This window comes from Myotis myotis, unplaced genomic scaffold (genome assembly GCF_014108235.1).
Source record: "Myotis myotis isolate mMyoMyo1 unplaced genomic scaffold, mMyoMyo1.p scaffold_m19_p_9, whole genome shotgun sequence".
Classification (NCBI taxonomy): Eukaryota; Metazoa; Chordata; class Mammalia; order Chiroptera; family Vespertilionidae; genus Myotis; species Myotis myotis.
In genome coordinates, this window is record NW_023416401.1 from 49,814,627 (window position 1) to 49,836,047 (window position 21,421).

The 21,421-nt window shown below is 39.2% G+C and overlaps 1 protein-coding gene across 3 annotated transcripts in view; it reads right to left on the bottom strand.

Moving 5' to 3' along the window:
- The window catches only part of PHLPP1 (PH domain and leucine rich repeat protein phosphatase 1), a 244,125-nt gene that overhangs the window by 92,505 nt on the left and 130,199 nt on the right, over window positions 1–21,421 (bottom strand). The gene's annotated exons all lie outside the window — the stretch shown is intronic.

The following is a 21,421-nucleotide window of genomic DNA, read 5'->3' on the forward strand; positions in this document are numbered from 1 at the left end:
AACAAACATCACTCTACAGTTGGGGAGGTGACTTCTGCTGGAGTAAAATATTTCTTAGCTTTCCTTTAGCCAGCTTAATTCATACACATGTGAATGATAACAGAGAGGGAGGATAAGAACGTATCTTCTGAATTTCTGGGTTATCCCACACAAGTCAAACACTTTTCTGCTTCACTTCTCTCAAATCCAAACCTGAAATAATAAAAAGCTATACTCTCTAAGGCAAGTAAGTTTGTAGTCCCAAATTTAAGAACCGATTATCATTCTTCAATCTCAATGCGGCCATTGGTATTGCTAACCAGACACCCTTGGAAAGGTCTTGTCACTTTAATGACACTTGACTCACCTAGCCTCTTCCTAGCTCTCTCCAAAACCTTTCTCCAATGTTTTTCTTCTTTATCTCCTCTTCCCCACCCCACAATTTGGTATTCCTTACCAAAGATCTCTTGTCATTTCTTTTCTCTCCATATGCTGTCTCCCTTGGAAATCATTTCACTGTTGTGTGAACAACTCTCTCTAACCCATCATTTGTCATCTCTTCTCTCCTGTGCTTCCAGTCCACAACCAAACTTACCATCCTCATCCCAGACCAGCACTTTCTCCTGTTCTATTTTTTTAAATATATTTTTATTGATTTTAGAGAGAAAGGGAGGGGGGGGAGGGAGGGAGGGAGAGAGAGAGAGAGAGAGAGAGAGAGAGAGAGAGAGAGAGAGAGAGAGAAACATCAATGATGAGAATTACTGATCAGCTGCCTCCCGCATGCCCCTTACTGGGGATCAAGCCCGCAACCCAGACGTGTACCTTTGACCAGAATCGAACCTGGGACCCTTCAGTCTGCAGGCCGATGCTCTATCCACTGAGCCAAACCAGCTAGGGCTCTCCTGTTCTAGTTTTGTTAACAGCTCTTTCATTTTCTCAGTTGCCTAATAAATATTAAGTTTTACTTCTCTGTGCACTCCTATATTTGGCCCATTGTCAACTTACACACTTTTTCTATTTGAGATGAGAATCAGATGAGTTATTATAGTATGCTAATTATTTTTAAAGCTGTCCAAGCCTAAATACTAGAAGTAAACATATTATATGCCCAGAACAGATATACACATATCTTAAAAATAAATCTAATTCAATCCAGTCAGCATTTTAAAAAAACTGTCATGAGAACTATTTGCTATAGTTTTTTTTAATTGATTTGGGGGGGGGGGGGAATGGAGGGAGAAGAGAGAAATATCAATTTGCTGTTCCACGTATTTATTCAATCATTGGTTATCTCTTGTATGTGTCCTGACTGGGGATCAAATCTGCAACCTTCGTGTATAGGGATGATGCTCTAACAACTGAGATAACTGGCCAGGGACAACCTATTTGTTGAGTTCTATAATAAAAAGCGTTTAGCTTTGTTGTAAGTAGTTACATATAGTTTATTCTAAACAGAAAGCTAACAATGTGCCTATTTTACAGGTTGAAAGAGTTACCTTGATTTTTTTATAATAGCTGTTTTCTTGGAAGGCGGAGTATAGACCTAATAGTATTTTAAAGATGGAAAAACTCCTTAAGAATGACTGCTAAACCTGAATAATCGTTTTAAAATTTGTTTTCTATTTTACAATTTGATTCATTGGGCCTTCCTAAAACAGGAATGCTTATCGTCGATTCTGATTGTCTATCATCTACACAACATAAGCTAGAATGACATGGTCTGCTATTCCTAGTGGAGGGATTCTCAAAGTAATGCTGGGAGAACCCAGAAAAGGTTCCTAAGACCTTCACAGGAGATTCCCAAGTCCAAAATCATTTTCATAACAATACTAAGATGTCATCTGCCTTGTCACTCATTTTCATCTCAATGTCCTGCAGAGATTTCCAGATGGAACCTGCCTTTGTGAGAGCACACCTAATTGGACTGGAGATTTCCAGACAGAACCTGCCTTTATGACTGCACACCTGATTGGATGCCTGCTAGATTTGGTCGAACATTTCATTAACTCACCCCTAGTGCCTTGGCAGGGCCAGATCAAATGATTTCTCGGGCTGGATGCTCCCCACCTCTGATCTAGGTTAACACACCTTTGAAATACCCATTTTTCAGACCCCTCGGAAGCATAGCCACGAGAGCACACAATCATAACTATCTTGTAATCCAATCCCCGCCTTGCTTTCTCCTACCTTCACAACCTCCTCCTTAATTCCAAATGCATAAAAGAAACTGCAACTGTCCTTCTTCAAAAAGTATCTGAGATTTTTGCTTCCTGGAACTGTCATCAATTTGGCTCAAATAAACTCATAAAAATTCTCCACAGGTCTGAGGTTTCTCATGTCTACAGGTACAAAGACTTTTCAGAAAGTGAAGAATGGAAGAATCACAATTCCAGTAATTACTCCAGATGGGAAATGGAAGCAATTCGATGACTTTTGGAAAAGTATCTGTCAGCAACCGGGGAGGGGCGGGGTGGTACTCATCTATGCAAACAAATTTACTAGGATCAAACCACTCCTGAGAACAAAGGAAAACAATAGTGAGTTTTATAAGCTTAAATGGAAGAGAGAGAGAAAAAGCAAACTCTTAACAATTACCCTCCATTAGTTTTATGTATGTAACTTTTGTATTTTAAAATGGCCACCAGCTCTAAATATAAAGAAATGCAATTATTCTTTGCATCAATTCAAGGACAAAAGCACTATCAGACCTTACTGTGAAGAGAGCTCCCCACAGTCCCAGGAGTAAGAGACCCCATGGAACAAGGAGTCTGGCACCCTTCCCTAGTTCTGCTCTGTCCAATAGGACCCGATGGGCATTAGGTGGCTGCTGAATACAAAAAGACTTAGTACAAAAAGAATGTAAACTCATTAATAATTTCTTAGAACTGATAATTTTGATATATTAAATTAAACCACATAGATTATTAAAATTAGTGTCACCTCTTTTTTCTTACTTTTTCGAATGTGGCTACCAGAAAATTTAAACTTACATGGTTCCCATAACATTTCCATTGAAGAAGTGTTCTCTCCATTCTAACAGTAAACAGGACCCTGGAATTCCCTACCCAAATGATACCAAATCTGTTTTCAGGGCTTGTGTGGGCCTCTTCCTTGGGCCCATCCTCCCATAATCGATCCTAGGGCTGGACAGAGCTTGGAAGTGTGGGCTGTGTGGCCACCACACCCCTAGAAGGTGAAGGATGGAGCTAGAGAAAAGAAGAGATCTGGACCATTGGGCCAGCTCTCTCCACGATGCCAAAGCCAGTATAGAATCCCAAGGGATCTGAGGATTTTAGATTAGAATCAATGCCTGCAGATATGGGGGTTGGGAACAAGTCACCCGAAGATGTGCCTCTGTAGTGTACAGATTTGTTCTGCACCTCCCTTAACTACCTAGAAGAACTTGAATTAGAGGCCTTGCCCATATTAACAGAATATCAGAGGTAACATCTTTTGACCTGTCTGTAGAGCAGGACAAACTTCTATTTACTAACCATCTTGCAATGACCTTTCGAAGCCCTCAAGGTACCTTACCTCATCCCTAGCTCAGCATGTCACATATACCTATTTTCTCTTTGTTTCTGAACCTCTCGTGCACGCAGGCTTCTCATACATATTTGTGTATCGAACTGGGTTGTTTCTCTTGCTAACCTGTCATGTTTCTGTTTGAGTAGACCAGCTGTCAGAACCCTGAGGATAGAGGAAAGTTTCCTCCTCCTCCACACAAGTCATCATACATATACTTGTCAAGGTCGGAGGAGAGATTATATTTTATTTAACAGCTTGTTAGCTTGGTTATAACTTAAATATTTAGATATATGGTATGGGGCCTCCATTTATACTCTTTCCCTACACCTGAATATTTTAAGGGTTAATTCTGATATATAAGTATCTTAAATTTCTCTTACTCCTTCTCACCACACTCCCCACCCCCTCCTCATATTCCTCCCTGTGCAGCCCCTCCCCCAAACTCTCCCCAGAAAAGAACACAGTGTTCAGCATACTTGTTTAGCTAACAAAGCACTGATTGTTTCTGAGAGCTCAAGTTCTTGATCAGAACACATTAAAGCTCATCTGTTTTGGAAACTCTAGCCCTTAGCCTTCTTAGAGTCCCACTTTTTCTTAATAGATATAGAAAGCAGTCAGATTACAGGCCTCTGCCAATTCAAAAACCCCTCCAGAGAAAGATAAGAGGGATAGTCTACCTAGAATCTACTTCCCCTTTGTCTTAAAATGGGTGAAAGAGATACCAGTAGGCAAAATTAAGAGAGAAATACGAGATGAAAAATGGGGAGTGGATGTCTTTTCCTCCTTTTATCTTCCTTTAAAAAGAATGCAGAGGGGAGAGCAAGGTGACAACACACCTATGGAACAAGACTAGAATTCTCTATGTCTCCTAAAAATAAAGACTTATAGCTCTGTCATGCTAACAGGTGAGACAGATATGTTATCAAATTTGCACAGATCCAGATTCTAAAATAAAACTGGACGGCTTTAACAAAAATATATATTTAGTGAAATACTTTAAATAATTTTATATTAAATTAATATCACAGTTTTTAAACCTTAAAAATAAATCCTTACAATGAAATTACATTATAGTACCTCAGGCTACAAGTATTTCCTCATAGCTGTTTAATGTAGGTAAGCAGAACAGAATCAGAGCATCACAAAATTTAAGGTCAATAAAAATTATTTTAATGATGATTGTAATAACTATAGTGGTCGGTTTAGCAATGACAATGGATGAGTCTTTCTGATGCTTTAGAAAGTAAAAGGACAAGAAACTGTGGCTTGTTTTTTAAAAACATCTGTTACACATGTATACTCACACAGCCAGTACCAAGGCTAAATAAAGAGAGGTACTTGAAATGGATAGATCTTCCTTATTCCTCAAGGCTATCAGAAGTGAGAATAAAAGGGGCTTTTGAAATCATTTTCTTTCATGTCGCAAGCTCATAAATTGAAAAAGCAGGCTCAGAGAAACCATGTGACTAGCACATTCAACTTGAATCTACTGCCTTTCATCATCAGTACTGCTTCTCATCTCACCTGCTCTTCTTTTATTACATCTTTATTAAAGAGTTGAATGTAAACAGGTATCAATTACTAATAATTCTAAGTCACAGGTCAAAGAAGAGCCTCGGAGTAGTGTCTGGAAAGCATGCTTTTCCCTCTCTTTCCCCCTAGTGGGTGGCCTTCCCAGCAACAACGGATATGTGGAACACTAAGTACACGAATATTCAAACCCATTCAGGAACAGCCCAGGACTCCCCAAACCACCCAACACCTGAAAAGACTGACTTCACTTTCCGCGGCAAGCAATATGCTTCAAGGAAACAGACAGAACTCATGTGCATTTGTTCTATAATAGAACTCAAAGTAGGGAAAAGAAATCAAGTTAACATTTACCCAGAGTCTAATAAAGAGTAATCTTAGTTAATTCCTAAAATGAAGTTACAAGGTTCAGTATTTCAGTATTACATCAGCAAATGGTAATGGGCACTGTGTGTACTTTGAGAACTCAGGTCTGACTTAACGCAAAGTTCCAAGGCGCATGTGTTTTTTAATACCAAGTGTCACAGAAAAGTACAATTGACCAAACATACTTGATAATTTACACTGACAGAAAAGTCTAATTGTGTGTGTTCACATAGAAACAATGAAGTCCCTTTCAAACTAAGTATCCTAAGGGGCACATACAAAATGCATGATTATTTACAAAGGGTGGGCCTTGAGATGATAGAAGGTCAAAGTGGAGATAGGGAAAGATGGCAGAATAGAGCTGATAGAATCACTGCTTTGCCAAACTGACGACGTTTCTTTCATTTGCATTTCTTACTGTCTTCATATTATAAAACAAAATTATAGTAACAATGATACTGAATCTAGACACAAACTGTGCTAAACTGTCCAGGGGTTTGATTTACTGATATTTTTACCTCTTCCTGTCTTTCTCCAATTTTACAGCCATAACTAATTAACAGCAAAGCAGGAATAGCACACACCTTAAAACTGCCATCGAGGAAACAGAGCAATCATTAGTTTTGTCCCTTAACTTCTTTTCATCTAGACAGCAGTACACCATGTTAATGTATTTTATAGTCTTCACTTAGCTTTAAATGGATTTTTTTTCTTCATCGCTAAATTTCCAGGTATAATATTCCAAACTACTCTCTTGAGGAAATTATTTAATGCTACAAAAGGAAAGAGTGCTTAACTTCTTACATTAAATCGAAAGGTTAAAATGCATCACATCGATGCATCCGATTTTCTTGCCTTTCTTTATCAGGAAGATATACAGGTGTTTAAAACAGATCAACCACAGCTCTATAAGCTTATTTCATTCTGGTTTCAAAGAAACTACTTAGACAATGGAGAGGAGCCATGTTTTCCAAGGCAGCAAAGAAAAGGCAATGGTTCTATGATATCAAACTTAAGAAAAATAAACAAATGCACAAAGACCGCCTATTCTCACACACCTCCTCCTCAGCTCCTTTTATCAGGATCCTAGAAGTGCTTCATCTTTTCTCCTTTCTCAGCATTTATCCACTCATCTACCCACACTCAAAAATTTAAGTACAAAATTCTTACTCCATCTGAGGTAAAGGGAATGGCTATATATACCTGTATATATCTAGGGCACAAAGCCAAGTAAATAGCAAATTGAATATTTGGAAACATAATACTAATTGGTTTTTAGATCCATCTAAATCTTTAGTTTTCCTTTCAGGAACTAAGGATATACTAGCAAAATTTGACAGTAAAATATGGTAGAAGTAGTTCTATTTTAAAACATATTTCCAATCTGCTTAAAATGAGTGTTACACATTACACTCATGAAGAGGAAATCATACTTGTTTTATTCAATGAGTCAGAGGGGAAAAAAATCAATATTATTTTCTGGAGTTATTATTCACTACAAGTGGGTCAATTAAAAAAAGATCCCCTGGGTGATTACATTTCCATTTCGTAGTAACAGTCCATGTTTTTGTCCCTGTGGGGGGGACATGCTAATACACTTTGAAAATTATTAGGCTTCAGTATTAAGTAATGAAGGACCTGTTGGAGCTGTAAGCCTAGCTCTGGGCTTAGTCTACTGCTTCCCATTAATTATGAAAAGCAGGCTCCCTAATAATGGTTCGGAGTGGCCGCACCTTAGTAGAGTGTGGCCAGGCAGTCAGTGCTTTGTAATACTCACTATATTAACTTTTAAGAGAAAGATTATATTTGATTACCAAAATATTCCATGCTCATTCTAACAGTCAAACTATAGGAGCATATAAAGAAAACATTAACAGTCTCTCCAGCTTCCTTCCAAATCCCAAGCTCCTGAGAGAACCAGTGACAAGAGTGAGGTGTACATCATTCCCAAGCTTTTCCTCCTGAGAAAATACAAACATGAATAGGAGATAACCTCCCTCCCTAATTTTTTTAGTGGGATTATGCCACACTTTCTTCCCGAACTTGTTTTCTCATCTAATTCAAACAGTTCTTCTTTCTGAGTCAGGACATAAAAATCTAACTCACTCTGACAGCTGCAGGATACACAGAGCACCAATGTTCACAATGCATTTCATCCTTCCACAGACTGACATTAGGAGCTCTCCAGTTTTATGCTATTAGAAAGAACTCAGCATCTCTATTTGTGCAGCAATGATTTCACTTTGTAATATTTATGGGTGCCCAATGCCTTATCCATAATTTTGAAATCCAACGAGCTCTGAAAATTCAAAGATTTTTCATTGATTCATGTGGTGGCAGAAGCTGACTGGGACTGATGCAAATACTCATTTTCCCTCTTTAGAAATATGAACATGTTTGCTTATGGAGTGCCATCCCAAACCCTTCTGGAGGTGTTATACAAAACATGCAGTGTAGGCACCATAGTAATAGCTTCAATAATCTGTAAATCTCTGAATTCTGAAACACAAATAGCCTCCTGAGTTTTGGATAAGGGATTGTGAACCTACATTTCTAACAGTATAACTGATTGGTCCAAGAGCATGTGCAATTTAAATTTTAATGTGTGCTTCAAGATTACCAAAAAGTTACAGAAATGTAGAAGAGTTTCTTTCCATGCTACTACCTTCACTAACATTTCATGTTAACATCCTTTCTAGCATTGCTCATGTGAAGGCCAAAAGCTGGCAGGTCTTGGTCATCTCAATTTATATTTCTCAGTGAAGTTCATCTTCTTTGAAACTCACCTTCATACACTTTGCCCATTTTTCTGCTGGGCTGCTTGTCTTGTATTTACCTGTATGCAGAACTCCCTGAATGCCGTGTGCCACACTCAGGGTCCTATGGCGCACGTGTCACGTGACACTCTCAGCTTACCATTTCCTTTTTCCCAGGATTAACGGTCATTTTTGCCACACATGAATTTTTATTTGCTCAAATTTGGCAATCTTTTTCTTTATGGACTCTATGTTTTTCACCTTGCTTGAGAAGCTCCTCTTATTCCACCTCAAAGTGGTACAAATGTTCTCGTATATTTCCTTCTAATATTAATGTATTTTGTTTTTTACATTTAGATCTTTATTTTACCTGACATTTATTTTTACATAGAATGTTAGGTAGAGATCTAAATTTTTTTTTTGGTAACTAGTTATGCAATACCATTTATTAAATAAAGCATCCTTTTCAAAATCCATTCAATTTAAATAAATGTCACACCCTAGCGGAAGAGAGAAGGAAAAGAGAAAGCTTGGTGTTGTTCAAATAAAATAGAAATATCTGGGTAAAAACAAGTTACATTTACTTTTTGTTTCTCTTTCCTTTTTTTCCAAGAGAATGTATAAAATCAAGTGCCTGTGTTTTTGTTTTTCCTAGGAGCAAGCCCACATTGTGGTTTTGAGACACTAAAATGCTTGAAATGAAATGATTAGTTTGACAGAGTAACGTTTTTTATCTTTAGAAAGACAATTGTTGGGACGGGCAAAAAAGTACTTTGAAAAATGTGTATTGAAATGCACTTACTCTCAAGAAGCCTATTGAAGTCAATGAATGAGAGAGACATCAGTCAGTAATGTACATGATTTATCTTCCACGCACTCCTCAAATCCTGATTCCTTCAGTGTGGAACTTCACTGGCTCGTGAACTTAGTCCCACAGCCATGTTTCAATAGTTTTGTTCCAATTCAGGTATAAGATCGAGCAACTTGTATGTGCTATCACAGTTACGCAAGAAAACAAAACAATTTGTGCAAGACTTAAAAGGCTCTCTCATGGATGCAGAATGAAGGAAAGAATGCCTTTTGCCCTATATTCCCCTTGGACCTGTCTGTGGCTGCGGTGGCATGAGAAACATCTTAATTGCTGGGTCTGCTTCAGAGTTGCTGGGAACACCTACGCCTCAGAAGGCATGACTCAACTCCGTTCAGCTCTCACACTGCTCTCCACACACCCACTGCCCTGGGATTGAACTCTACTGCTGACATCTCCGTTTCTTGGTGCAGCATTTTTTCCTGATGTCCCTTTACAATGTCTGAAATGAATCCACATGAACTTATGTCTGCCATTCTGTTCCAAACAATTCAGCATCTCTATTTGTGCAGCAATGATTTCACTTTGCAATCCACCAGCCTCCTTTCCAGTGAGCACCTGCCAGGGTCTTCTGGGAGGTTCAATCGCACAAATGCTAATGGGGCACATGACCAGCTTCTCAACACTCAAGCCAAAACAAACAGAAACCATCTCATCTTAAGCCTAGCCATCATAAATGACTTTCCATAAAGCAAAATAAGCATAAAACCTTCTCTTAGGACTAAGGAAACAAAAATAAACATTCATATTTTACTTGGATAAAAATGAAGATTTACAACCACAAAAAGATTTGAGCAAAATTTTCTTAATTGCTGCAGATGTTAAAAAACAGAATAAGTATTCCAAAGCTACAACTGATAGACATAATTTTTCTGAAATAATAATCAAGGAAATCAAGAACACTCAGTGTTGGCAATAATTATAGTGGACATATTGCTGTAAAGGCGAATTAAAGCATTCCCTAAAAAGAGGAAATTTTATTTTAATCCCCCTTTTAAAATAATTCCAACAGGAGACACTTATTGGTTCCCTACTTTGTACCAGACCCTAGGCTAAATGAATCCTATATACATAACAGTCAATGCAGGAGAGGGGAGGGGCCGTGCAGGAGCAGGTTCCCATGAATCAAGTACATTCTATACAGAAAGTCACTCCAAATCATGAGATAGCAATCATGTGGAAATAGCAGTCACTAGATGCAGAGTAACTCTGCACCATCTAATTAATGAAAACAATGTCATAGCAGCATAAATCTGTCATTTTCTGACTCTGATAAACTGGCAATATACTAATGATAAAAAAAGACAAGAAATATGTTATCATGTTACAGTTAAACATCTCTCTTATGAAATGGATTCTTTACCAATTTATCCATGACTATATTTTTTTATTTTCTCATCAACAGATGTGCTACAGCTGGCCAATTTAGTTGCAATACTGTTCAAAGGGTGTTTCGTATTAACCACCACACTAGTAGCACAAATAACAAAAATGTAAAAAGAAAACTTTTATAAAAGGAAGGCAACAGATCACTATTTCCACTCCTCTTTTCAAAGTAAAGAAGATCCACATAGTATACTTGGATAAAATCCCAGCTGAGTCATACAGGGATATATAAAAATGAAAACTGGACATCTCTATCACAGATATTAGATTATCAAAGGAGAAAGTGAGTATAAGCTAAAGCCATGGATAAAAATCATGTCATGAAAATGTGCTTAGCTATGATAGCTTAAGCTCATATCGGGAATAGCCCAGGCATATCTGGTGATTAAACAGAAAAAAAAGTCTAATACCCAAAACTTTACTAGGTATACAGAAGTCTGATCCTAGGACTGAACCATTCATTCACCAAACATTTTCTGAGTTCTTATTGTGCACAAAGGTGTGTGAAGCATGCAAACATGGACTGGGCATGGTTTTTACCCTCCAAGAACTTGAAGCAGTTTGGGAGCAAAGATGCCATAACATAAAGCAGAAGATGAAACTTACTGGGGGGAAAAATCATGACTGTTTCCAGAAGAGAACACTCACTTTTATCTAAGGGATCTGAACAGAGTTCAATAGGCAGATGGAGACTGGAAGAGAGAGCATTCAAAGAGAATAGGGTGGTGTGACTTTCTCAAATTTAAGCATGCACTGTTAAAAATGCAGATCTTCAGACCCCCTCACCAGAGGTTCTGATTCAGCAGGTCTAGGATGAAAACCAGGTTCCTGTTTCCTAAACCCCCCCAGGTAATTAGCATGCAAGCATCTCATGAATCATACTGTCAGATACACTGCTTTGGAGGGCAAAAACTCCAGGATGTATTTGGGAAACAGTAAGCAAACTATTTTGTTACGCAAAGAACTCTGTAGTTGTCAAGGACACGTAGAAACTAATCACAGAGCACCTTGAATTCTAGAGGAAGACACTGCAATTTACCTGTGAAAATTTTTGAGTAGCAGAGTGACATAATCTTTCCTACGATGCATGGATTTGTATATCACATAAATCAAATAACATCTCCTCTTCCCTGGCTGAACTTCCCACACACAGAGCCCACACACACATCACACACACACACACACACACACACACACACACACACACACATCACACACAGCCCACACACACATCACACACACACACATCACACACATCACAGCCCACACACACATCACACACACACACAAACACACACACACACATCACACACATCACACACACAGCCCACACACACACAGCCCACACACACATCACACACACACACACACACACACACACACACACACACACACACACACACACACATCCTCTCTCTCTGTAGGTAAAGAGTGCATTCTGACAGAAAAATGTAAGAACTATTTGGAAACTCAGACTTTCCCTAAGTCTCTCTCGTTAATTATCTGTCCCAAAAACATCACTAGGGAGGGATGGGTGTGCCCTGCTTTCGAGAGGTCAGTCAAATATCCTGCCAGTTGGAGCATCGAAACCCTAACCACCCATGGGAAATGACCACAGGCATGTGACTCCTCCCATTCAAAACTCTATTACTATGGAGAGCATGGTGAGTGACATCAAAATTACCGGCATTCTTAGGGAAAACAGAAACTCGTGGGTCTTTAATTTTCAGAAGTTACACATGGGGGTGCAGAAGGAGCTGTGATGAGAAAGAGGAGAAAGGGAGAAAGAGGAGCATTACTGCTTTCCATCAGTGTTCTCACTCTGGCAACCAAAGAGTTATTTCAGAAGTCATGAGTAATGATGTTAACCATGCTCCTAAGTTCCAAGCGATGATGACACTCCCCCAGCAACAACTGCACAATAAGCATCTGCTGGCCCTCTGACTGCATGCTTATCACTCTCCCCTAAGACCCACATGGAGGGAAAAGTTGGTTATCATGCGAATACCATGTTTAACGTTAAACTCTTGCAGTCAAGTTAGAGCTGAGAGGGTCCAGACAGAGCTCAATTAAAACAAACAGAAGAATGGAATTGGCCAGAATACAATAACCTCACTGGAATTAAGCCAAGGCTTCTGAAGATCCCGCCCCACATTTTATTTAAGGGGAGAAAAAATGTTAAAGAACATCTTAAAGGATCCCCAAAAGCCAATAGTGCAAACTGTAATTTAGTACAGTCTGCCTGATAAATAAATCTTTTGTCTCTCTCTGAACTCTCCCTTCTAAAAGCACTGTAGAGAGAGGAAGAAAACAGGCTATTATTGCCAGAAATGAGGTTAGGAGCCACCGAGGAGAGAACCCAAGGCTACACTATCTCAGCGCCTCAAGCACCAACTAAAGGCTTTCCTTTGATCAAAGGCTCAGGGAAGGAAAATGGAAATTGTGTGAAATGGAAAGCTTCCCAAGAGGATCAAAATTCCATCTAAAAGCAAAGCTGTATAAGAAAGGAACTTACAGTGGGGGGAGGGGTTAACTGAAAGAAGGGCATTCCATACAGTCCATGACATTCCTTAAACATGTGGCAAGCCCCCCTCCAACCCCTCAGCGGTGAAATTCCTTCCCAGGGATCTCTCTACCCCTAGCAGCACTTGGATTAAGTGTTTCTTCTTTAATACATCGGCTTGTGCTTGTGCTTCAGCAGTTGGCACCTCCTGTTTGCTTGTAATGTTTTTTACATGGCAGATCATCTGCAAAGAAGCTGACTTTGTTCTAAGTACTGCAGCTTCAAGTCTGGCAAATGAGCTGCAAAAACATTTCAGCATGCTAGTCCTGCTTCCCTATGCTAATGCAGCAGCTCGATCTCCATTTAAAGTGAGTTTTCAGAAATTAATGACAAAAACAAAAATTACAATCTCTTTCTATAAAAACCTGGGAATGTGAACTCTTGGTGAGGATAAGTAATTACAAGAGTAACTCCACATGCCAGATCCCCGAAAGAACAGAGCAGGAAATAAGGTCAGGTTTTCCACTCCATGGGGACTAAAAATGTAGAAAATCACGCTTTCTAAGAAGAAAGGAAGGTACTTAATAAATTCCAGGCATAACTGTGAGGTTCTCAGTGCTCATTTCTTCATAACCTTCATTCTACTACACCCACATACTTGGACATCCAACTCAATCTCACTCCTTCTTTCTCCACACCCCTCCCCATCTACCTTATTCTTTTCAGCTAAAACAAATTTCACATCTAATTAGAGCTCAAGTCACTGCTTTCCTCCAAGTCTTTAATTAACTCTCTCCTTGACCCAAAGGTAATCTTTATCTTATTTTAGGTGATACTATACTCACTTTATACCAGAGCCTATAAGGCACAATATCATGCACTTACTCCTAAATTCCTTGAAACTGATCTCTGGGAGCCATAAAATGTAATGCAATTGATCAACAATCATTCTGAATGTCTACTGTCCCCTTAAAATAGTAATCTCAAGCACTAAATACATGAAATGGTCCCACTGTTCAAAGCATTTTTGGATGCTCTCTTCTGAATGGGTCATATTCTTCTGATTATCATTAGTGGTGGGAAAACTAGCAATTCAATTCAACGAATATTTATTAAGGGGCCATATATAAAGTACATTGATTATGAAGAAAGCTAACAATTCAGGAAATAAATAGATCACATGGAACTGAAATAAACAAAAGCTTCAAGAAACAAAAATCATTACAAATATGCTCTGAAGGGTGGGGAGGATTCAACAGGTGCAGCCTGGGTTTTACACATATGAAGTCAGGAGCATCGTCCTCCTTGCAGGTTGAACCTGAGATATGTTTAGAGAACAGTGAACAGACCCACAGATTTTTTTCTAAAGCTACCATCTCCTTTTCCAACTTGAATCTTTTCCTCTGTAATGTTTTCTGCATCATCTCACTATGCAGGCTGCCTTCTCATCTCACCTTCATCCAAAGAGAAATATAAAAAGTGATAAATTACCAGTCTCACTTCCTTCCACAAGTTGCTACTAATACTTTTTGCAAAGAAGTGGGGTGTATGTAACACAGAGCTGGAAAACGCAATTCCCACCACCATTCATACACATATGTTCATTTGCCAAGACCTGGCCACAGGTCCTTCCTCTGAGGAAAAACTGACTTCTGCCCTCTAGGAATTCAAAGCCAGGCAAAGCAGACAATAATAAATACAGAAGACAGTGAAGAAACAAAGGGGACAGGCTGAAGTAAACTCTTTCTTTATGGTATCTACACTGTAAGTCACCCAGGCAAACATAAATGTAACCTCAAATATTTTAAAGTTGAGGCAACAGTGCTATTCCTAGGCATTATGTCCTTATTAAAACTGACAAGGAGAGAGGAACCAAGAAGGCACCATAGGTAAACACCGGAAATTGCTGCCTCGCAACCACTTCAAAAATACAACTAAAAGACAAAACGGACATCATCCAGAACCACAGGAAGGCTGGCTGAGGGGAAATTCTACAACTAGAAGGAAAGAGAAAAGCACACTGAGACTCAGAGGAGGTGCAGAAGTAAAGTGCAGAGATACGGAGGCGCACGTGGAAAGGGCTGGCAACTGAGGACACGGTTGTCTTTTTCAATCGGGAGGGAGTCTTAAGCTCCCGACTGCTCTGAACACCAGTTCCAGGCGAGTCTCTGGGGACCCAAACTCATATGGGGAGAAGCTGGACTGTCTGGCATCGGTCAGAACTCGAGGGCGGCTTTCTCTCAGAGGTGCTTGAAGCTATTACCGGGACACTGTGACCTGGGGCCTCTTAGGTCAGGGCTGAGGATCAACCATAGCTGCTTGCTCCGCCCTGTTGATTCCCTGAGACCCCACCCCACCCAAGTTGTGTGCAGAGGCTTTTGCATATGAAAGGCCTGGCCCTTTGCAATATGAAAATTACCTAACAAACTGCAGCTGGGTCAGAGAGACCCAGAACATCCCAAAGAAGGCCCAAGGCCCCACAGCAGCTTGCATTGCTTCACAGCTGGGCCTCATCTGGGCACCTCCAAACCCCAAACAAAGAAGAGGAATCTGCAGATCTCTCCATAGTTCCTGCTGGGTAGCCTCAGGCAGAGGCTAAATTAGCACCTCCTTAGAGATCCAAGAGCCAGTGTACCCAGTGGTCAGAGTGGACCATCCAGATTACAACTCCTCAGATCCATAAGGGACACACTCAGGGGGAAGGCTCAGTGAGCACCAAAGCCCCACTGAAGCAAGTCTTGCCCCATAAGGGTGTCTCCAGCACAGAAGTTCTCCCAGTGCAGACACAGCTGATTCTCACAGCCAATTGGCCTGGAGGTCAATTCCTCCCAGTGATACCTACAACAATCAAGGCTTAACTACAACAAGACTGTGCACAAAGCCCACAAAGGGGTGCACCAAGAGTTTCCACCTCAGGTAATTGGGGAGGCTGAGCCACTGGACCCTATAGGACACCTAGCACACAAAGCCACTCTACCAACACAGGGAAGCAGTCAAAATGTGGAGACAAAGAAACAGGTCACAAATGACAGAAATGGAGGAAAGCAAACTACTGGATATAAAGTTCAGAACCACACTTATAAGGTTTTTCAAGAATTTTCTAGAAACCACCGATAAATTTAGTGAGACCCTCAAGAAATCTAGTGAGACCCTCGAGGATATGAAAAAGGACCAACTAGAAATTAAGCATACACTGACTGAAATAAAGAATATTATACAGAGTTCCAAGAGCAGACTAGAGGACCGCAAGAATCAAGGCAAAGATTTGAAATATGAAGAAGCAAAAAACACCCAACCAGAAAAACAAAAAGAAAAAAGAATCCAAAAATATGAAGATTGTGTAAGGAGCCTCTGGGACAACTTCAAGCATACCAACATCCGAAATATGAGGGTGCCAGAAGAAGAGAGAGAGCAAGATATTGAAAACCTATTTGAAGAAATAGTGACAGAAAACTTCCCCTACCTGGTGAAAGAAACAGACTTATAAGTCCAGGAAGTGCAGAGAACCCCAAACAAAAGGAATCCAAAGAGGACCACACCAAGACACATCATAATTAAAATGCCAAGAGCAAAAGACAAAGAGAGAATCTTAAAAGCAGCAAGAGAAAGAAACTTAGTTACCTACAAGGGAATACCCATACGACTGTCAGCTGATTTCTCAACAGAAACTATGCAGGCCAGAAGGGAGTGGCAAGAAATATTCAAAGTGATGAATACCAAGAACCTACAACCAAGATTACTTTACCCAGCAAAGCTATCATTCAGAATTGAAGGTCAGATAAAGAGCTTCACAGATAAGGAAAAGCTAAAGGAGTTCATCACCACCAAACCAGTATTATATGAAATGCTGAAAGGTATCCTTTAAAAAGAGGAAGAAGAAGAAAAAGGTAAAGATACAAATTATGAACAACAAATACACATCTATCAACAAGTGAATCTAAAAATCAAGTGAATAAATAATCTGATGAACAGAATAAACTGGTGAATATAATAGAATCAGGGGCATAGAAAGGGAGTGGACTGAGTATTCTCGGGGGGAAAGGGGTGTTGGGGGTGCGGGAAGAGAATGGATAAAAATCGTACACTTATGGATGAGGACAGTGGGGGGCGGGGGGGTTGGTAAGGGCAGAGGGTGGGGTGGGAACCGGGTAGAGGGGAGCTATGGGGGAAATAAGAGGAACAACTGTAATAATCTGAACAATAAAGATTTAATTTTAAATAAATAAATAAAAGACTGAAAAAAAAAACCCTATTGCATAAAATATTGTGAAACTATAAGGCACAATAGTAACAAATAATAACAAAATTCAGTATCTAAACGAGAATGTTTTAACGCTGATGGTGGTACATCTTCCTTTTTGTGTGTGTGCCTATTGAAGAATCACATATGGTAGACACACATTAATAATTCTATAGCCATACAGACACACATGACTAAGTAAATTGAAATATCAACTTCTACCTAAAGTTAGTAATCCTCCTATTAAAAAAAATAAACTCAATTCCTAGAACTTGCTGGGACCTCTAGCTGACCTAGCTTTGTGTCTCTTATCAATTCACTTACAAAGATCAAGAGCTGGAAGGCAGATCCACCTCCTATATTAATGGATGAAAATGATAAACAACCACCAGCCATCAAACACAACTAAAACATAACCAATTTCTGATAGTAATGATTTTATAATTCCCAACACATAGAAGCAATTTAAGTGTGTGTATTTTAATTATTATCTGTCAAATACTTATTAAAATATAGGCTTATCTCTAAAAGTGATAGGAAGAAGTGATGACTAAATTAAAATTACCTAAAATGAAGACATTTAAGTTCAACTTAAGTGGCAAACTTGACAAATACCATGGATGAAGCTGCCAGGAATGCAGATATACAAATTATTACGATCAAACATCGCTTCTGAGTTTGCTCTCTGCACTGCTGTTTGCACACATTGTGCGGGAAGAGCTCTCTGATCTAGGAAGACTTACAAACTCTAGGACCTGTGATACAATGTTACTTCTCCTGACACTTTAATGAACGATCAATGTGAAAGAGCTAGATTTGTCAGCACAGCAAAATGTCTGAACACCAATATAATTTAGTATGAATTAGTTCACACTGCTCTGATACAGTATTAAAAACAATAAAGATAAGACATGGACAGGACCCTTAAGCCAGCAAAAAGTTTCTGTCTTCATTGACTTTACAAAGAAACTTTCACTAAAAATAATTCTCAATTGCAAATAATAATCTTTGTACTAATACCAGCTGGGTCATCTAAATGGAGATATAGTTAATATATAAATACTAATAAAAGAGAGGTAAATAATGCATTATAATTATTAGTGACATAATCAGGAAAGAACCCATTAAAACTACCAAAAATTACTGATTCTGCCTCTACTCTATTTTGAAAACTAACTCGAAGAGTTCCAATGCCAATAAAGGAAAAACAAACAGTGGTGGCTCCAAGAACAGCGTTTTCCCTCTGAAACCGCTGACCTGTGTGTGTACATCAGCATGCCATCTTTCCAGATTTAGAATGCTGCTGCAAATACCAGTTTAAATGTTCTGTGAAAATAGCTCATTCGTTTAAAGTGAGAATTTGCCATAGGAAGCAAAATTAAGGGGCTATGTAGTTAAGAGAAAAAGTCTCAGAATGCCTGCCTGTTAGAAATGTATTGTACCTAAAAAGTTTCTCCCTGGGCATTTGCCCTAACATTGTAATCTAAATATTCATTCCTTGAGACTTAGGTAAAACATGAAAATAAATTATCCTTTGGGAACTCTCTAACCTGTTCCCTGTGAAACGTACACTGGATTAGCACTAATTCTTTAAACATACAAATAAAAATAAGAAATTAGATAAATGGCATATTCTCAAAACTGCATACTAACTGCATGAACATAAAACTACAGGAATGTTCTTTGGAGTATAAACATGAGTTTTTAAAATTTAAGTCCCTAGCATTAAACGTATGTGTGCGTATGTCTGTGCATATTCACATACATTTGCACACTTATTACTCTGAAACATAGCAAGAAACCTTTCTTGGATAATGCAGGTGGGGGCCAAAAATCTTATAGAAGTATGTGGTGGAAAAGAAATTGGTTTAAAGCGTCGGTTTTCCAAAGGGCAGTGCTACAGCAGCTGCACCAGTTGCTCAGCCCCCTCATACCAAGTTCCCTCAGCATATCCCCCCCCCCATATTAATGTTTATTGCATGTAACATTATTATATTCAAGATCATTTTTCTTGAAATAAAAAAAAAGCAAAAAAAAACAAGCAACAGAAACCTTTGCAGTAATATTCTGTCAATACAGGTACTGGTAAAATTGATCTATTCTTTTTGTAAACCCAAATTGTACACTCATATTTGTGCCTTTTCTATGTTTTTCTGTTATACTTCTACAAAAAAAAAATTCAAAAGGTTACAAAAGGAGGTGTCAGACCCCATATTCTTTCCCCAATTCCAGAAGGAAACAGTTTATTCCCCAGAAGAAAGTGAACCAGAGAGTTCTGGGCTCAAAGATATTAGGATCATAGAAAACACTGCTCTGCAAACAAGGAGATCAAATAAAAATCCACATGCTAAGTCTTGAGATTCCAGTTCTCTTTCCTGTTCAGCTTCCCGAATCTTGGCATGCACTGACTGCCCAGGCAAAAGACCAAAGGATTCCTCTCCAGTAAAACTGGCATGCCCTAGGGAAAAGATCCACAGACACTGTCTTTGGAAGTTTCCCAATGAAATCACAGGCTTGCCCTGACAGCCCTCATAATGAAGCTGTATGGTGGAGAAGCCCCGCCCACCTCCAAGGCACCAGATTCACTTTTCTGTGACTCACCATTAAATAGGAATAGAGAGCTAATGATCACCAAGCAGTTCACTCAAATTTCTAACAAAAAAGTCAGGCACCTATACAAACAGGGAAAAAAGAGTCAAGATAGTGCAAAAAGGAAGTAAATAAGTAAATAAACTGTCCTCAGAAAGAGAAAAAAATGCACCCATGGAAAAAATAATAGAATGCTATTAAAATGCAAACAAATTAAAACAAGAATGATCTCTTAGAAAACAAAGACAGCAGAAATTCAGATAGGTTAAAACAAAATAGAGAAAACCTATCAAGAAGTAGAAAAGGCATTAAGACAGAGATAGGAAAATTAGAGAATTAGAGGACAAACAACGAGGTCCCACGTAACTAAAAGGAATTCAAAGGAAGAAAGGAGAAAACCAAGGGGGAGGAAATCACCAAAAAACATAATGAGAAAGTTCCAGAACTGAAGGACATAATTTTTCAGATCAAGTGTTCATCATAGAGGCTGAAATAAGGAGTGTCATGAAAAGAAGATCCTAAAATCCTTTGGGGGTTGTTAATTTTAAAAAAGAGAACAAAAGATGGATCACTTACAACACTTTTTAACAGGAACTGTAGAAGCTAGAAAACAATGGCTTACTGGCTTCAACATTCTGAGGAAACATGTTTTCCTCTCTAGAAGTCAGCCAAATCATCAATCAAGGGTGAAAGAAAAACCATTTTCAGTTATACAGTGTCTAATAAATTTGCCCCCCAAACCCCCTTTCTCAGGAAGATCCTAGAAGACATTCCATTAAAAAGAGGGAGTAAACCAAGAAAAAAATCATAAGACATAGGAAAACTAGGGGTCCCATAAAGGAGAGACAGCAGGGAATTCCCAGGAAAATGGCAAAGGTATTCCCAGGACAACAGCTATGCAAGGACTGACTAGCTCCAGCTCGCAGAGGGAAGCCTGTCCCTGGAAGAGGTGCTAAGGAGAGGGGCATAATGCTGCCAGAAAGCTCAGGACACTGGAGGAAAAGGAAAGCACACCAGTGAAAAAGAGAAGCAGCACACAACAAAGGAAATGGAATCACTGCATTTAAGTGCCTTAGCTGTGAATCATGGTTCCATGTTCAAAAGAATGTCAACCCTCCAATGCCAAGTCAACTAAAAATTAATACCTATACACAGCATGGGGAAGCAGCAGTTTCTGCATGGGGGGGGGGGGGGAGGGGTGAGACATATGTAAGAGAGTTGAAGTCTCACCTCCATTGTAATAAGTCAGCACGTAATGCCCAATAATGAAAAAATTTTAAAGAGCAGTATATACATAATATTTCAGAAGATGGAGGAAAAGAGCAAAAAGACTCAAAGGTGGTTGCCTGGGGAGCAGGACTTAGGCGAAAGGATAGGCTGGAGTTCTATGCACCTATTCTTACTATGGGTCTTATTGCTTGTTAAAAAAATTTTTTTTAATATGTATAGGCTATTAGTTTGATGAGGAAAATGTTTAAATTTTTAAAAATTCAGAACAGTAGGTAAGAAAAGTAGAGAGAATGAACTGCAGTGGGAAAATGACAGCAAGATAACCAGTCTCCAGGCTCCTGCAGAACTCTAGGTGAGAGCAGGGAAGTGCTTCCTCTGATAGCTGATGGACAGGGGCTTGCTGAGGGGTGGGGAGCACAGGAGACAGGGGGATGGGTTTGAAAGAT